Raw genomic sequence first — 16,862 nt, 5'->3', positions numbered from 1 at the left:
TCTCAGAATGTTAGTTTCCATCGTTGCATTCCTTGCTTTCAACAGTTTCCTTCATTCTTGTCATTGTAATTCCTATTCCCTCACTCCACCACTTCCAATGCGAAAACAGAACAGGGATAGTCCTGGATCACCATCAAGGTTTGTTTTCAAGATACAATATTTCCTTTTCTTTCTTTCTTTTCCTTCCTTCCTTCCTTCCTTCCTTCCTTCCTTCCTTCCTTCCTTCCTTCCTTCCTTCCTTCCTCCCTCCCTCCCTCCCTCCCTCCCTCCCTCCCTCCCTCCCTCCCTCCCTCCCTCCTTCTTTCTTTCTTTCTTTCTTTCTTTCTTTCTTTCTTTCTTTCTTTCTTTCTTTCTTTCTTTCTTTCTTTCTTTCTTTTTTTCTTTCTTTTTGTTCCTTTTAGGAAAATGGGAACTGGGGTGGCCTATTTGTCAGTCATCATCACTAATAACTCATGATCATACAATGCCTTCAAAATGTATTCGCTGGCGGATCAGTAGGAGCCTAGTTGGTGAGTCTGAATTTTTTTTAGGAATGATCACAAACTATGATTTGCTTTTCTGCTAGTTGAGACTGTTCCTATTCCTGTTAATAAGCTGATTGAGGCAAGATGTGAAGCTGCTTGCAGGTTGCGAAGCTCCCGGGCACTGATTGTGTTAGAAAGTAACACCACCTGCCAGCTGTCACTCATTTCTCAGTGGCTAGAGCTCAGGCATCTGGGCACCAAGGAGCCAACCACTCTCCAGGCAGAGGGGAACCCACACTGACTTAGAGCTGATGGGCTAGGGCAAGACATGCAGGAAGTAGAAGGCCACTTCATTTCCTCACTGGCTTGTTCACTCCTGACTCATCACAGGGGCTGAAGACCCCAAGTGGAACTGGACCTGTCTCTGCCACCAGGTGAATTATAAAATGAGTTGGGGAAGACTTTCTTGCTTTTCCATTTTCTGAAAGTTTGTGTAGGATTGCTATTTCTCCCTTAAAAGTTTGATGGAAGTCACCAGTGAGGCTGTCAGCACCTGGCCTTTTCTCTGTGGGATTTTTTTATTGTTGTTGTTGTTTTGCTTACTTAATTCAACTTCTTTAATGTAGGCTTACTCATCATTTCTTCTTCTTTGGTCAGGTTTGGTGATTTGCATGGTTCAAGGAATTTCTTATCTAAAGTTGTTCAAATGTTCTTTTATTCCTTAACTGCAGGTGGTTTCTGTAGTGATACTGTCTTCCATTGATGGGATGCACAATCTGTGTCTTCTCTCTTCTTGAGAGACTATGATCAGAGTATTACAGGCTTATCAGTTGTATCAATCTTATCAAAGAACCAGTCTTTTGTTTCATTGATTTTTCCGGGCTCTAGGCAGAGATGGGGCAACCACTGGGCTCACCTCATTTGTTTTCCTCCTTTCAAGATTCTCCATCCTTTCCTTCCTGTTACCTGTTGTCTGAAAATAGTAATTTTGTATTTTTGTCCAGTTTTCTAGTTGTTTAAAGTGGGAGGACCAGTTCTGTAGGAATTATTCCTTCTCGGATGGAAGCTAGGACACTTTTGGTTGTAACAGAACATCCTGATTCACTATCTGACTGTGTATAAAGAAGATACTCTTGCTTATAATCAGGAAAGAAGGTGGTTTGAGTGCTGGTTGATGTAGTGGCTCTGCCGTGTCAAGGCCCGAGTGCTCTTATCTTTCTGCTCTACCATCCATGCCTGTCGGTCACTCCATTTCCCGACTGCATATGTCTGCAGCAGTACCAGACATCTTCACCATTACAATGATCATTAGAAGAAGAGGAACACTGTCTTTCTATATGATACCTTTTATCAGCAATAAAACACTTCAGCAGCATTTAATGTGCATTGCCCGTGTAGAAATCAGTAGTTTTCATGGTTTTGGCTTTTTGTCTTTCCTAATTTTTGGATGGTCAATTGTTACCTGGATTAGTCTGTGCTCATGCTGCTAGTAAAGACATACTTGAGACTGGGTAATTATAAAGGAAAGAGGTTTAATTTACTCACAGGTCAGCATGGCTAGGGAGGCCTCAGGAAACCTTACAATCATGGCAGAAGGGGAAGCAAACACATCCTGGCAGCAGCAAGGAGAAGTGCAGAGTGAACGCGGGGAAAATTGCTTATAAAACCATCAGGTCTCATGAGAACTCACTCACTATCACAAAAACAGCATGAGGATGTCTGCCCCCATGATTCAATTACCTCCCAGAAATTTCCTCCCGCAACATGTGGGGATTATGGAAACTACAGTTCAAGATGAGATTTGGATGGCAATACAGTCAAACCATATAATTCCACTCCTGGTCCCTCCCAAATCTCATGTCCTCACATTTCAAAACACAATCATGCCTGCCCAACAGTCCCCCAAAGTCTTAACTCATTCTAGCATTAGCTCAAAAGTCCAAGTTCAAAGTGTCATCTGAAACAAGTCCCTTCCACCTATAAGCCTACAAAATCACTAGCAAGTTAGTTACTTCCTAGATACAATGGGGACACAGGCACTGGGTAAATACACCCATTCCAAATAGGAGACATTGGCCAAAACAAAGGGACCACAGGCCCCATACAAGTCCAAAATCCAATAGGGCAGTCATTAAACCTTAAAGTTCTAAAATAATCTCCTTTAACTCCATGTTTCATATCCACATCACACTGATGCGAGAGGTGGGCTCCCATGCCTTGGGGCAGCTCCACCTCTGTGGGTTTATGGAGTAAAACCCCCCTCCTGGCCACCTTCTTGGGCTGGCATAGTGTGTCTGTGGCTTTTCCAGATGCACTTTGCAAGCTGTTGGTGGATCTACCATTCCAGGGTCTGGAGGATGGCGGCCCTTTTCTCACAGCTCCATTAGGTAGTGTGCCAGTGGGGACTCTGTGTGGGGGATATGACCCCACATTTCCTTTCTGCACTGCGCTAGCAAAGATTCTCCATAAGGGCTCTGTTCCTGCAGCAGACCTCTGCCTGGACATCCAGGCGTTTCCATACATCCTCTGAAACCTAGGGGGAGGTTCTTGTCTTCTGCGCACCAGCAGGATCAATACCACATGGAATCTGCCAAGGCTTGGCACTTGCACCCTCTGAAGTCACAGCATGATCTGTACATTGGCCCATTGTAGCCATGGCTAGAGCAGCAGGGACGCAGGGCACCAAGTCCCTAGGCTGCACACAGAAAGGGGGGCCTTGGGCCTTGCCCAGGAAACCATTTTTCCCTGCTAGGCCTCTAGGCCTGTGATGGGAGGGGCTACCATGAAGGTCTCTGACATACCCTGGAGACATTTTCCCCACTGTTTTAGTGATTAACATTCTTCTCCTCATTGCTTATGCAAATTTCTGTTGTCAACTTGAATTTCTCCCCAGAAAATGGGTTTTTCTTTTCTATTGCATTGCCAGGCTGCAAATTTTTCAAACTTTTATGCTCTGCTTCCTCTTGAATGTTTTGCTGCCTAGAAATTTCTTTCACCAGATACCCTAAATCATCTCTCTCAAATGCAAAGTTCCACAGATCTCTAAGGCAAGGGCAAAATGCTGCCATTCTCTTTGCTAAAGCACAAGAGTGACCTTTACTCCAGTTCCCAACAAGTTCCTCATCTCCATCTAAGACCATCTCAGCCTGGACTTCATTGTCCATATCACTAACAGCATTTTGGTCAAAGCAATTCAACAAGTCTCTAAGAGGTTCCGAACTTTCCCACATCTTCCTATCTTCTGAGCCCTCCAAGTCTCTAGGAAGTTCCAAACTTTCCCACATTTTCCTGTCTTCTTCTGAGTCCTTCCAACTGTTCCAACCTGTGCGTGTTACCCCATTCGAAAGTCACTTCCACATTTTTGGGTATCTTTACAGCAGCACCTCACTACATGGTACCAATTTGCGTATTAATCCATTCTCACACTGCTAATAAAGACACACCTGAGACTTGGTGATTTATAAAGGAAAGAGGTTTAATTGACTCACAGTTCAGCATGGTTAGGGAGGCCTCAGGAAACTTACAATCATGTCGGAAGGGAAGCAAGCATGTCCTTCTTCACTTGGCAGTAGCAAGGAGAAATGCGGAGTGATGCAGGGGAAAAGTCCCTTATAAAACCATCAGGTCTCATGAGAACTCAACCACTATTAAGAGAACAGCATGGAGGTAACTGCCCCCATGATTCAATTACCTCCCACCAGGTCCCTCCCATGACATGTGGAGATTATAGGAACTACAGTTCAAGATGAGATTTGGGTGGGGACACAGCGAAACCATATCATTACCCAAATAAAATCTTGAGCTCATGTGGTTGTTATACTCAAAGAAATTTAGTTCAGCATCCAAATAAAATTAAAACTGTAAATACATCTTGCAGTCTATTTAAAGGGTCAAGTTGTTACCAAGAGAAACCTGTCCCAGATGCCCTTGCCATTCGTCTTCTGGGTTTCTCTCTCACAGCTGATGTGATGTCTCTCACTTTAGCTTTTTCCTCTGCATTAACCCCCAAATTCGCTCTACAGTTTCTTTTTTATTCCCCTTTCTTTTCCTATGTTTCTCTTTTATGTAAACCTCCATCTCATTTTTAGATTTTTTCCCACACTGATAAACTGGCTGTGCACAGCAGAGCACAGGGATGTGCTTTACTGAGCTATGAAGTAGGAGGTGAAGCAGGATGTGGATAATCCTATGTAATTCTTCTTGCTCCTGTTACACTGATTTCTGCATGCAACTTTTCTTCTAGTCTCCCAGGAAAGAGACCTTGAAGTAATCCTCGACTTTTCCTTCCCTTCATTGTAGTGTACTGTAGTCATAACAATTTTTTAAAGCTTGAGAATTTAGACAGATTAGAATTTGAGTGACAGTCATGCCCCTTAGTACCACTTGTACTAGTGAATAACTTTTTTAAACTTAAAACTTTTTCCTTATATCAAATATTAATAATTTTAAAATTCAAATGGTATTTCTAGATTTGTAACAAAAATAGTGGTTGCCCACACCACACATTCCCACTCCCAATTCCTTCTTTTTTTTTCTTTTTTTTGGGAGACAGGGTCCTACTCTGTCGCCCAGGCTGGAGTGCAGTGGCACAATCCCAGCTCACTGCAGCCTCAAATTCTGGGGCTCATATGATCCTCCCACCTCGGCCTCCCAAGTAGCTGGGACTACAGGTGCATGCCACGCCTGGCCAATTTTTTAAAATGTTCTGTAGAGACAAGGTCTCAATATGTTGCCCAGGTTGGTCTCCAACTCCTGCGCTTACACAGTCCTCTCACTTTGGCCTCCCAAAGAGCTGGGATTATGGGCATGAGCCACTGTGCCCGGCCTTATGCTCATATTTTTCTAAAAATGCGCATTTAATGTTCTGTCCTTACTTTTCAGTTGCGCGTATAGTCTGTGGACTTCCTAACTCTAGAAGACAAGGATTTAACTCTCCCACCCTCACTTCCTAGACACGCGCACGTTCATATAAACACACATAAGGTCACCTTCCTTTTTTCAAAAATAATTATAACACCCCTTTGAGTTAAACTCCCATTCAGTAATTATCTTGTTATAATTACGTATTTATTCACAGCCAAGACATATGCTATATCCTTTTTTGTATATTGTTTTCACTAGATTCATTAATGGCCTCCTTTATTTCCTTATTCACTTTCCTATCTAGCTATTACTTATCATCGTCAAATTCTGAAGATCCCCTTTTAAGATATTCATCCATATCAGACATTCCATGTGATTCACTTCCTTCTGGAGACATCTCTCCTAGAGGCCTCTATCCCCTATTGTATAAGTCCCTAGCTTCTGTCCTGGTACTTCCCACCTCCTCTCTCCTAAGCTGGGACTTCCTGTTTTCTAGGTCCCAAATATTATCCTCTTTCCTGACTTATTTCTTAATTTTGGAGAAGAATATCCTCCAGTAGTTTTCTGAGAAAAAGATATCTGAAAATATCTATATCCTACCCACAAATAGCTAACATAGTGAGAGTTTAATTCTATGTTAGAATTATTTTCTTCAGAATTTTGAAGTTAATGCCCCATTGTATTCCAGCTTCCTGGGATTCTGTGGAGTATTTCTATGCCATTCTGATTTCCAGTCCTTTAAATGTGACCTTTTCATTTTTCCTTCAGGAAACTCTGAAGATCTTTTCTTTATCCCTGGTGTTCTAAATGCTGTGGCAATGTGCCTTGGTGTGGGTCTTTCTAGGTCTGTTGTGCTGGGCACCTGCTGGGCCCTTTCCATATGAGAATGTATCTTCTAGACCTGGGAAGACTTTCTTCTCTTCATTTTCTCTATTATCCTTCTCTTTCCTGTTTTTCAGATGTCACATTTGTGTCTTTTGTTGTTGTTGTTGTTCCATCGTGAGTGATACCATCAAATCCGTCTGGAAGGCCAATGAGCACTGTCACCCGGTGGGGCTCCCTGCTCTTCCTGCCTTTCAAGGCCTCCCCAGTCCAGCTCCGCTTCCTGCTTCCCTCAGCATGAAACTCCTGGCATGAGAGTTTAGTCTCCTGAATTTTTCCCTCAGTCTCTTTCCTAGGTTTGCCCCTTCTGCTTGGAGTCCTTCCTCTTCTAACCCTTTGTCAGATCCTACTCCTTCTTCCAGGCTCAGTTCACACATTTGCTCCTTGAAGCTTTTTCATCCCTGTCTTAGACCGTTCAGACTGCTACAGCAAAGTACCATAGACTGGGTGGTACGAATTCATTACAAATTCATTTCTCATAGCTCTGGAGGCGCTGGGGTCTCAGATCAGACACCACCATAGTTAGGTTCTGGTGAGGCCTCTCTTCTGGGTTGCAGGCCATTTTCTCACTGTATCCTCACATGGTGGAAAGTGGGCAAGAGAGCTCTGTGGCCTCATTATGGCACTATTCCCATTCATGAGGCTCCACCCTCATGATTTATTCACCTCCCAAAGGCCCCACCTCCAAAGACCATCATGCTCGGATTAATTTCAACCTATGAATGTTGGGGGGGACAGAAACATTACAACTCCTACTCCTTACAATATGTTTCACTTGTTGCCTGGTATTTAAAGTATGTTAGTTTATGTCCCCAACCACGATGAGTACTCCTTAAGACTAGAGGTCATTTCTCATACTTCTTGGTGTCACCCCACAGCACTAATCAGCAGTAGGTGCTGAACACCATTTGTTGATTTTACTTAAAGAAAGGCCCATCAGGAAAGTAAGCCTTGTATGCTGAATGGAGATTCCTTCCCAAATACTTTAATGCAGACGTGGTGCCACTTCCATTTGGTAATGTTTTCTGAGTACTTGATCAAGTGCTTTGCCAGAGATTCTGAAGAAAATCAACAGAACGTTTTTCCTACAACAGTATTTGACCATTTCACTTCCCTGATGGAAGACCCATTAGCTCACCAGGGCTTATAGCTGCCTTGCTGAGACATACTGTGTGTAAGGATAGGTTTGCAGATACATCCTAAGTAAGTTGATATTATTAAAAATTGACATTTGTCAATAACTTACTTTTCAGAAAAATAAATCAGACTGGTTTCAAGGTCGTCACTCACACATGGCTGCCAAAATGTTTGCTTGGTTGTAGAGAAAAAGGTGGAACTGCAGCTAGAGGGGTGGACTTGCGCATCACCCGGAGTCCACCTGATCTCCTAGCCCAAGGGAGCATGTCCTGAAGGTGAGTTTCGCTATCTTAGAGCAGCTGCAGAAATAAGGCTGTGATTGTGGACTGCAGAGTCCAAACTCCTGAACGTGACGACAGGGACCTGCACGATCAGGTGGCACTTGTTCCCCTGTCCCCGCCACCATGTATCCACAGCAGCCACTGGAATTCCTCTGAAGCATCCCGCTCCCTCATTGCTAGTGCCTCTGCCTTTCCTCTCCCTGGAATTCTCTCCCACCCAATTCCAGACTAGCAAACCTGCCCGAAACGACTTTCAGCCGAAGAGTAGTTCAGCGCGACAACGGTGGCGGTCAGACCACCCGGTCAAGAAGTGCTCAGCGCTGACTGGGGCCGGGCCGTCCCGATAGGGAGGCGAGGGTCGCACGCCGGGACGTCCCCGCTCCCTCTCCAAGCGGGGCGGGGAGGCGCGGGTCCCTAGGGCAGGAACCCCCGCGCCGTCCCCGTTTCCGGCCCAGAAGAGTCTCCCGGCCGCGATAGGACACTGCGGCCTCAAGCCCCGGGAGCCGCCGGTCCTCCGTGCCTGTGGCAGGACAAAGACCGGCATGCAGCATCAAGACACAATCCCGGCCGCAGGACAGTGTATGAACAAAGACGTTCAAGGGCGGCACCCCCCCGACGCCAGCGGGCAGCTACCTGACTGCGGGACCCGAGGTCGGGAGCATCAGCGCAGTTGCTGTGGCAACAGGCCGTGGCGTCCCACTCCGCCGGCGCCTGCGCGCCGCGCCCCTGCTCCCTGCGCCTGCGCGTCTCTCTCCCCGCCCCACCCACGACGCCTGCGCGCCTCACTCTCGCAACGGCCACAGAGACCCCGCCCCTGCGAACCTGCCAAGTCCCGAGCGGAAGCGCCTGGAGCGGAAGCGGAAGTGAACGAGGCGGCTGTGGCGGTGGCTGAGGCTGCTGGGCCTAGGGTGCAGCGGGCGTGTTGCGGCTGGTGTTGGCGCATCTCTAGGTAGGGCCGGGCCCGCGGGCACCCTCGCGCCGTCCGGGCCGCTTCCGGCCTGCGTGACCGTCCTTTACCCGCGTCCGACCCTTGTGCGCGTCAGCCTCTCGGCCTCTGCCCGGTCCCGGATGCCGTCCTGGCCGTGCTTCTGCCCTAGTCACCGCGGCTGCGACATCATGGGATCCTCGCTTCCCCGCTGCCGGGCCTGTCGTCGTCCCTGCCCCTGCGCAGGACCCTCCTGCCGGGCCCTGGTCCGCGTCGTCGCGTGTTCCCCGACCTCGCGACCCGCAGCTCCTCGCCTTGCCTGCCCCATCTTGAGGTCACCTGTGGCCTCGACTCCCTCCCTTAAGATGTGCGTTTGGCTCCTGTGTCTCATTTTTGGGTCAGATCTGTTATCCTTCATAGTTGCACGACTTTTCTGGTCGTCCTTAGAAGAGAGAGGCATCCTCTGATCTCTTCACTTTTATCCCATATCCCTGAGTCAGGACCCCAACTCCTTGGGGAACGACAGAAAGACAGGGTTCTCTACCAGCAAGGAGTTTACAGACCCGTGGGACAACACTGAGCGTCAAGCAGATCCTACGATGCAGAAAGGAAAGGGTACCTTAGAGGGTGATTTGCCCAGAGGGTCCAGGAAATTTCCATAAAGGTGGGATTTGAGCAGAATTTTGAGTAAGCAGGAGTTGGGAGGTGAACGAGAGTTGAGAGCCTATTCCTGGCAGTAAGAACATAAATGATTAAGACATGACGGTTTCAGACAGTCTGACATATTCTGGGAACTAGGAGTTGAGCATTTGTGAGACAAGAAATGTTGGTTAGGGATGGGGAATGGCAGGAAGGAAGCTAAAGAGCATATGGGGCAAGGAAGTGATGTGATCAGATCTTAGCGTGAAAGAGATTCAGTCTGGCAGATACAGGGGTGGGGATGAAGGTGACTGTAGACAGACAAAAGGCTTTTGTCGTCGTTCAGGGACTGGAAACCCCGAAGTGGTAGTGGAGAGAACCTGGAGGTAAAGAAGTGAGAAGGTGGACTTTCTCGTGGCCTGAGTCCTTGAGTGGAGAAGTATGGAGAGGGAAAAGCCCAGAATGGGGACCATATCTGGAGCAGCAGGGTCCTAACCTCCATCTCCTGAATATGTGAGAGCATCTTATCCGCAGCTGTACTCCCAAGTTCCTCCATGTCTAGTGTCATGCTTTTGTTTTTGACCTTTCTCTGACCTCCCCTTCACATAGGCTCTTTGACCTGCCCACCTTTGGACTTTACTGTTAGGAGCCACCCTCTGTCATCACTACAGCCTTCACAGTCTGTGTTCTGATACCTTCTTCATCCCATTTCTGCCATTTCCCAGCTCCGTCATTAGTGGATTTTCCCCCTGACTTTGCCATTCCTTTTGTTTTGGAACTCTAATTGAGCCTTCTTACCAGATGTATTCTTGAAAAGCACCAACACCATTGCTGGGTCAGGGTCCTCACCGCTCATCTTCACACGCACGCACACCCCCACACACACCCATTTTGTGACTACTTTGACCTTCCAGTTTTTTTGCTTAGTTTCTAACCACCTAATTTCCAGACATACTGAAATCTCTGACCACCTGTGGCCCACTGAGAAAACTACAGTAGGTGACATCTGGGGTAACGTAGTTTTTAGCATTCTGAGATTCTACCCCATCCATGATCCTGAATCTGGATACCATTTATGGGGCAGATTTACTGTAAAGCTAATGAAGTTCAGGTTTCTGGGTCTGTCACTTGCATGGGCCCTTACCTAGGAGACCTCAGAGATCTTGTGTTTATAATTTGTATGCTTTTTTGAAAAGAGGGTTCCCAAATGGTGTGTTTCAAGTCTTTTACAACTTAGATCCCTGCAAGACTGGCTATTTGTCATATCCTTCCTTGAGATTTGCATTTTTGTCCTTCAGACCCCTTCCCTTCCCTACCTCCTACTTCTTCCTCTTCTGGTGTGTGCTTTTTATTTAGGCATGGAGGAAAAAATGTGAATGAATGGAACTGATCAAGTTCCTGCCATAACCTGACTTTATTTAGCTCTAATGTCAGGAGGAAGATGTCAGAGCTTAGTAACTCAGCATGTTGGACAGGATCTTTGTAACTTCTTTGTTGCAAGCTTAAATGCCTGTATTGTTAGATTTATTTAACTGCTGAGTTGCCACCCCCTTTTAAGAAAAGATTGATGCTAAGAAGGATAGTCCACTTCATGGAAATCATAAAAGCAACTCTTAATTCCGTGGAAACTGGGGTTATACACTATGTGAATTCACACAGGAATTTATTGCGACTTTTGATTTATTACTTTGAAAATGCCACCAGTTAGTTTTATAGAGCTTTATAATGAGTATAAATAATTTTAATTTGTGTTCTGTTGGAAAATCTTCAGATTTAAAACATGTTTAAAGTTTAAATTATTTATGCAAAGATAAGGTATTTCTAAGGAATTTTTTAGTAGTAGTTTTAAATCTCCCTAATATGAGAAGTAAATAATTATCTTATTTTTACAAATGAGGAAATCAGTGATGTACAAAGAGGTTAAATGATTTGTCTTCAGCTGTACAGTAAATCAGGGCCTCCCTTAACCAAAAAAAGCCAGCTTCTGAGTACTGTTTTCCTTATAAACAAATAATAAGGAGGAATCTATTTTAGTCAGCTCTTATTATAGAACATTTAATGTAAGATGGAGTAAATTATATCCTTCGGTGTTTCCATGTGTTAATACCTATCTGTGCACATCCATATGTATCTACACACTAGGTTCTATAAAAGTGGGCAGTGTTGATAGTGTTCCTATTAGGACTTTAGTCCAAAGAATTAATTTAATTTGGATTTGTGCAAATTATTAGAAAGTCATTTACAATAAAACTATGGCTAACTATGACAAAAGGATATTAATTTCTGAATAGCAGAGGAGTTTTCTGGCTAGATTAGGTTTTTGCCCATTAAGCACCAAAATATCCCGTTTAGGTTGGGAATCTTCCTGAAGTATATTATTTCCTGTGTTCTTAAATAGAATGTGCTGAATGTGATGTAAACTTTCCTCAGTGATCTCAAGTGACCATTTCAAATATAATGTGTTATGTTGTGATGTGAACAGTAATGTTGTTAGGGTTATTGAGGCATATACAGCTATTTCCTGTGGGGGTTTTTGCATCTTTCCAGTTTTTAAAAGTTTTCTGTCCTATTTCATTGAGTCAGCTGTTAGCACTTCTAACTGCTGTCAGTTTTCCTGCCCAAAGTTTCTATATTTTTCTCTACTATGGGTTTAGGAGCTAATTGTTAGAACTGAGTAGAAAAGTCGTCCGTAGATGATAATAAGAGCCTAAATAAGTGTCTTGTGAATAAGTTGTTTATGCTGCAAGAGCCTCTGAGGGGTTTTGTAGAGTGCAGTGTGGGTAGGAAAGGCCGAGGGCACCAGCGTTCTGGGTTGCTGGGAGAAGCCAGAGAGTCTCCTTAATTCCCCATCCTCCTCCCAGGGCCCAGTGATAGGCTGGTGACTGGGAATAATGTAGGAAGGAGAGTAAGGACACATCCCACAGGGTGGGTCTGTGGTGAGGCCTTTGCCCCACTGGCAGCACACAGCAATGACCAGATCACTAACCTACAGCATTGCCAAGTGAGGGTTGTGGCCTCGTGAAAGGCAGCTGGGCTGTGGAGTCAGGTGGATTCAAATCCTGGCCTCCTTGTTAATTACTGCTTGTGGCTTCAGGCAGGTGATTTCACCTGACACAAAGTTTGCTGCCTCCCCAAAGTGACTCCTGCCTTCTTCTTTGCTGCTGGAATGTGTCTTTGACTTAAGAGGCTGCACAAAACCGATAATGTGCTCTAATCTGGGCCAGTGGGACTAGAGGGGCTGCCATGGGACTTTTGGAGTAGACTGCACACACTTAACAGTTAGGTACATTTTGATATATGTGTTACAGCCCCCACCCAAAACTCTCTGCTTCTTAGAGGACTCCGAGTCTTTGCTTGCCTCCTTCCTCAGGGTTCATGGTCTTAGCTGGGAATCTTGTCTTATTCATTGCTGTATCCACGGCTCCTAACACAGGCCTTGGAGCACAGTAAATCCTGAATGAGTATTTATGAATGAATGTGGGAATTTGGTTGAGTTTAGATCTCATGTTCTTTGTGGGGGGATAGAAGAGTCTCTCTGCCCGTCTTTTTCTTCTGTGATAGGAAGTGGCCCTGCATCCCTCTAGCCTTGGGATTCTCCCAGAATAGGGAGGGAGAGTGGATGCTGAACAGCCGTAGCACCTGGTTCACGATGGACCATCTGACTCCTGTCTTGCCTGCCTCCACCCATCCCCAGAACATAGGCAGAGCAGTGTTTCTGAAATGCACTTGCTCGAGTCCTTAGTGACATATCATTTCCCTTCGGATGAAGTGTGAACATTTTAGCTTGGTTTGCCAGGCCTTTCACTCACCTGGCCCCAACTCCTCTAGCAGTATCTCATCTCTTCATCTTCCCCTAAAATAGGTTCTAGACATACTGAAGGTGGGTTTTTTTTTTTTTCCCATTTCTACACTTGATGAACAAATTTATAAATACAGTTGCAAGTTACATTAAACTACTTAATAGAGCAGATGTTTTAAGCACCTAATAATTTGAAAAAAGATACCTTATAGACCTTAAAAATATTTCCTCCATGTTGCTCATGCCTTCCTCTGGCCACACCTGCCTGTCTTCAGGCCTTCCCTTTACCCTCTCCTCAGGGGATTGTCTTAGAGCCCTAAACGAGGTTGGCGCTCCCTGCTGAAAATTCCCCAACACTCTTACCTTTGCAGTCCTACACCTGTGTCCAGGAGACTGTTGACTGCTGGAGGGCAGGGACCTCATCTGTCTTGTTCATAGCTCAGTGACTACTCCAATGTCTGACATAAAGGTGCTTGCTGAATGAGTAAGCCATGTTTATTTTCAAATAAAATGACCTGATATTGTTGAAGAGAGCTGAATAGTCATGAGTTACAAGTGGGTCTATTCTTGATACAATGCTTCTGGAGAAAAACTGCCCATGAGTGCCTGTGCCGTGAGTCAGCAGCTTCCTGTCTGAGGTACTAAGGAAATGATGAGAGATCTCTAAGATTGATATGCGAGGATGCGTTTCACATTCTTAGTTATGGCATACAGTGTTGGAAATACTCCAGGTGTCCTCCAGCAGAGTTAGAGAACTCCTGTCCATGTTGTACATCTGTTATACATGACACTGTGGGAGAATAGTAACATTATGAGTTGGGAATGTAGAACAAATTGGACACAAAAACAGATTACACAAGTATAATCTCAATTTTTAGAAGCAGTGAATAGTAGAAAAAGGCTGAAATATGTAAAATGTTTAAAATTTTTTTCTTGTGTTTTCTCTGAATTTTCTGCCAATGGTTCATTTTTTTAATCAGTTTTTTTTTTACAAACTAGTATATTTCCCAATATTAAAAAGTAATCTAGCTTATAAAAATTATAAATACAATAAAACCTTACTAAAATTTATGTCTTTGTTTTAAAATTTGTGATAATTTAAGAATTTTAACATGTTGGACAGATTTTACTAAACTTTAGACAATTGATACACATGTTTGATGAACAAATTTATAATTATAAATAAAATTGTACCACAATTTCACCGTTGCTAAGTGGCAGTTAGAATCTGGACTGTTGCATTTTATTCTGGAACTTTTCCTTTTATCAACAAAACTCTGCCCATCGTTCTCCCACTTCCCCTGTGACATCATGCGCTGGCACCAGTGGTCGTGGCCCGACTGTTCTGAGGTATCCTCCAGGGCACCCTGAGTCTACACATCTATTCCTAGAAATTTTAAAATACGTAATAGCTATAGGCTTTCTTTGAGGTGCCGATGTTGAAATTCTGACCTTAGTTCAAGCAGTAGGAAGATTTTACTCAATTCTGTTGCAGTGAAGGACAGAGATCTGGCTCCACTCTGAACACGGTAAGGACAGCTGGGGATTTACAACCAACAAAGAGAGTGAGGGTGAGGGGTGGGCATTTCTGAGGGAAGACATCGGGGACAGGGAAATTCTTGCTGAAGGCAGGCCAGGGTGGCCAGATATCAAAGGTGGGTTCTCTAAACTGAGCAGGATTCTTGCTAAAAGCCCCAGATTGAGGCCTGGTAGAGAAGAGGGCTCAAGGCCCTATCAAAAGTATGGTGAAGGTGAGAGTCAAGGTGAGAGTCTTTATCGGTGGTTGGAAATTCTTGCAAAGCTCAGCGGTTTAATGACCCCTATATGGAGATCTTCTGAAGCATCAAGACCAACTTAACTGGCACCCACCCTTATTTATTCACCTGGTTGTTTGTGCATTCATAAATTATAACCCTTCAGCAGATGCTATCCTGTGTGCTGGCGAGGGATAACTATTCATCTCCTGGGATTTTTGGTCCCTGTTCTGACACAACTGGTGTTAAAGAGGTCCCTATGAGTTTCACTTTTTAGGCGGGGGAGGAGAGGAGAGAAGAAACAACAGACCTCAGATATTCCACAACAAGCCATGGGGGAACATCACTGGGAGAGCCTGGACCCAGGCTCAGCCAAAAGTTACCATTGAAAGAAAAATTAAGGCCGGGCGCGGTGGCTCAAGCCTGTAATCCCAGCACTTTGGGAGGCCGAGGCGGGCGGATCACGAGGTCAGGAGATCCAGACCATCCTGGCTAACACGGTGAAACCCCGTCTCTACTAAAAATACAAAAAACTAGCCGGGCGAGGTGGCGGGCGCCTGTAGTCCCAGCTACTCAGGAGGCTGAGGCAGGAGAATGGCGTAAACCCGGGAGGCGGAGCTTGCAGTGAGCTGAGATCCGGCCACTGCACTCCAGCCTGGGCGACAGAGCGAGACTCCGTCTCAAAAAAAAAAAAAAAAAAAAAAGAAAGAAAGAAAAATTACTTTGTGCTTGGAAACAAAACAAGAAAAAAGAAGACTTCGTGTTTTGTATTGTCATAGTGGGCTGTTGTTTCAGACTAACGCAAGATTATTTAATTTTCTAACAGTTTTACCTCTGTTTGGCTTTGCTGCTTACTCCATTAGAGTAGAGACATTGTGGGGTTATGTGCTAGTTTGTAGATTCGAGATGTGAATTATTTCGAGATTACGGTTTGATTGTCTCCAGCTCACCTTGCTTATTCCAGTGTGCCTTTGGTGATGGACTGTGTGAGCCTGAGCTCCTTTAGTGCTCTGATCCAGCTTCCCTGTCTCTTAAGTGCCCTTGAGCTCATTACCACTTGCCTGAGTTACACTTGTAGCTTTCGACACGTATGCTTTGCCATGGCGTAGATGCTGGGAGTGTGTTGAGGTGGTTACAGCAGTCAGCTATTGGTTGTCCTGCAGAGGCTGCTGTCCATGTGGGGAGTTGCCCTTGGGCTATCCGTAAGCCCCTCATCCCTGTGTCCAGAGTGACGCCAGACGAGTCGTCCTCACTGTGTGTGCGTCCGTCAATGTCAGGCAGTTTCGTTTATGCTGAGCACATTGCTCTTAACCTCAAGTGTCTGTAAGTTGAAAGATTATAGTAAAGGAGCTTCTGGACCTCTCTTTCCTCTTTCCACTTCCCCGTTTGCTGGTAACCCAATACCCTGGAACTGGTCCGGCTGTCAGGAGAATGAGCCAGCCCCAGGAACGAGGCAGCCTCCAGCTGTACCTTACGCCTGCTGCAGCTCCTTACTAGGATTTCCTGCTGATGCTTTGTTTCCCAAACCCTTTGTAAGCTGCTTGAGGGCAGTGATTCTACTTTGCACTGCTTCTTTGGCGATAATTGAAGTCTGTAACTTACTGATTCCTGATTTCTGTTTCTATACTGTCCTTGGATTAATTCATTTATTCATTCAAATACTGGGCCTGTCCCATGCAGATGTTGTGCCAGGTGCTGGGATAAGACAGGATGGTGAGGCCCACATTAAAGGGAGTGATCCCCAAAGGGTCCCAGGCCGTATTTAGGGCAATTAGACTCCTCCCTAATGAGAAATAACTTATGTTTTCTTTCTAAACAATGATTACCTAGATAATGAAAATTTCTTATATAATTTGCAGATAGAATGACTTTTATATACACATATTATTTTCCCCAGCCATCCTATAATAACCACCTTTAGAAAATGAAAAGCCTCCATATATGGTCTTAGCAATGAAAGGCTTAAAAAAAGAAAAAAAATTTAAAGAGATATCCATGGAATTTTCCATACCTTTTTATACATTTAATTCCCTGCGTCACTAATTGCATTGATTAATGGATGTTGTATTATAGCACTTTGAAGATACTGAAATACTGGAAGGCATCCTCTAATATCAC

General features: G+C 44.9%; 1 protein-coding gene across 8 annotated transcripts in view; it reads left to right on the top strand.

Annotated features, from left to right (window-relative positions):
* Positions 1–8,458: 8,458 nt before the first annotated feature.
* FAM120B (family with sequence similarity 120B) overlaps positions 8,459–16,862 on the top strand; it is an 82,165-nt gene continuing 73,761 nt past the window's right edge. For all 8 annotated transcript variants that reach the window (XR_004056730.1, XM_030928353.1, XM_030928351.1 and 5 more), the window contains exon 1: positions 8,459–8,576. The gene's annotated coding sequence lies outside the window, so the exon portion shown is untranslated. The remainder of the gene's footprint in view (positions 8,577–16,862) is intronic.

The sequence above is a fragment of the Rhinopithecus roxellana genome, chromosome 4 (assembly GCF_007565055.1).
Source record: "Rhinopithecus roxellana isolate Shanxi Qingling chromosome 4, ASM756505v1, whole genome shotgun sequence".
NCBI lineage: Eukaryota > Metazoa > Chordata > Mammalia > Primates > Cercopithecidae > Rhinopithecus > Rhinopithecus roxellana.
The sequence above is the reverse complement of the archived record's forward strand: the minus strand, read 5'-3'. Positions and strand labels throughout refer to the sequence as shown.